This window comes from Octodon degus, unplaced genomic scaffold (assembly GCF_000260255.1).
Source record: "Octodon degus isolate 3935 unplaced genomic scaffold, OctDeg1.0 scaffold00054, whole genome shotgun sequence".
Taxonomy (NCBI): domain Eukaryota; kingdom Metazoa; phylum Chordata; class Mammalia; order Rodentia; family Octodontidae; genus Octodon; species Octodon degus.
In genome coordinates, this window is record NW_004524630.1 from 9,340,590 (window position 1) to 9,343,049 (window position 2,460).

Here is a 2,460-nt window from a genome sequence, read left to right on the forward strand (position 1 = left end):
TAACTCCCACATCATAGTTATGGATAATGACATTTGGCAGTTCTATTTAATCTGATTTGTTTTGTGTGGTAAATAATTCAATGTGAAGGGCCATATACAGTGTGTGTGTGCAGAATGAGAATTTCGTTACTCCAGGCATACGCATGACAGGCAAGGGTGAGGAAATGGAGAAAATGCTGGTGTTTACAGAGAAGATAGTTCTCATCTCTGTTAGGTGTGCAGTCCTTGAATCCTTATAAATGGTAAAGAAATTTTGCCATTTAATAGTCCATGCTTTTTCTTGCCTTTATCTTTTTCTCTCTTACAAAGATGACCATATCAATGGGAAGATTTTAATGGGCAATACTATTAGAATGCAAACATTTTTAGTTGTTTTTAATGCTATTATTTTGATGGTGGTGTTGTCATGCAGAGATCTACCAAAGTAGTTCCTAGATGGACGATGGCTCACGCACCAGTTCAGGTGACTCGCACCCTTATAAAACATCCTCCCCCAGCAAAACCTTATGAGTCACTGTAGGAAGGTAGCCGGTGACAAAGACAACGTGCAATAACCTTTCACATAAAGCAGGGCAAGCAGGACTGAGGAATGAACTTCAAAAGTGAGAAGTCAGGTAGAAGCATAAACGAAAAAACTTCAGGAATGAAAAGCACAAAAGGGGATGACAAATACAAGATCTGAAGCAGCAGGTGAGCGTTTGCATTGCAGTAGTTTCCATAAAGAAATGAAAGTAGCAGGATATTTGAAAAAGTAATAACTGAGAATGAGTTATTTCAATGCATGAAAAAGCAACTCCAAAGTTATATTTTATGTTGACCTAGAATGGAATAAAAATAGAAAGCTGATCTAAATGCATTCTTAGTAATTTAAGAAACGAAGTTTTGCCCTTTAAAAACTCTCTGGAGGGCTGGCAAGATAGCTCAGCTGACTAAGTGCCTGCTTGGCAATCTCAGAGACCAGGGATTTGATCCCTGGTGCCACATGCAGTGACCCCTCCCCCCGGGCACCCTGAGCCTGCAAACGAGTCCAGGTGTGGTGGCACACACCTATAATCCCAGTGCTAGGGAGGCTGAAAACAGGAGGATCATTATGAGTCCGAGCTGCATAGTGAGACCCTGTAGCAAATAAATAAAACGAAAACAAGAAAAATAAAAAACCCTCTGGAAGGCACCATTCCAACAGGTTGTGAGCCAAATCCAGATGGAAAGAGGGGTTAAAAAAACACCAGAAAATATACAATTTTATAATTCACAATACTAAACAAATTGTGCAAAGAATATTCATGATCAGAGAAAGTAAGGAATTCTGACAGACAACCACATGCCTACAATTGGGAGAGGGCATGGTGTCTACTCATGTCTGAGAAGAGGCTCAACTCAAGTTACAAAAGTACCCAGGAACTGCAAGAGGACCTGTGTCATCGTGATAGTATTCCATCTGAGTTTCCATAAAACCTCTCGTTAATGTATACACCCCAGGAATGGTGAACCGAAATAGCGCTGAGCTCTTCTGCAGAGCTGGGTGACAAGGTGCCCACACAATCCAGAATACAACTGGCTGGAGGAGGAGAGGAGTAAAGGCAGGATCTATGTGGGTTTCATCTGTAACAAGAAAGGAAAAAGAAAAGAGTGACTTTTTTGTGATTCACTTTTTGTTTTGAGGTATGTGTGGTTCCAATACAGTTGGAAGAACTAATGAGCCACCTCACCTATGCTGTTGCCAGTTGTCTCTAAAGGAAAATTGTGTAAAATTGTACGACGGTGCCCCAAACAGGCCAGTAGCCTGAATACAGCAGACTGTACAGTGCACGCATTGCCACTTGCATCCTTCATGCCGCGCTTTCCTAACGACGCTCCTCTCGCCCTATCCAGCGCCAGCTCCTGACACCTGCTAACTAGTAATCTGTCCAAGAATATTACAGAAAGTGAATCAAGAGTATATCGGACGGTAAGGGATGCCTTTCATCCTAAGCGCACTCCTCTGGAGATGCAGCTAATTCTGTATGAATAGTTAATTTAAAAAGCTGCGAGGAATATTGCACAGTGTACATATATCAGAGTGTATCCACACATTCACAGTCCTGCAAAAGCCACTGAAGTTGTATCAGTTGTTTTAATTTTACAAGAAACTATGTATATTCATATAAAATTTAACATGAATATAAGTTTGGATTCAGCTCCTGAGATAAATATCCAATGGTGCATGTGCTAAGTTTTATGGTAGTTGCCTGTTTAGTTTTATAAGCAACTGTCAAACTCTTTTCCAGAGATGTGCTGTGCTACCTCAGCAGTGAATCTGTGGCCTAGTTCCTCTGAATTGTCACAAATATTTGGTATAGTCCCTAGTGTTTGGGGACATTCTGACATGTGACACTTCATCGTACTTTTACCGTGGCCATTTACTACTCTGTGTGTGTTCAAATGTTGAATTTTGAGGGGGTTTTTGTGTGCTCAGGGTTT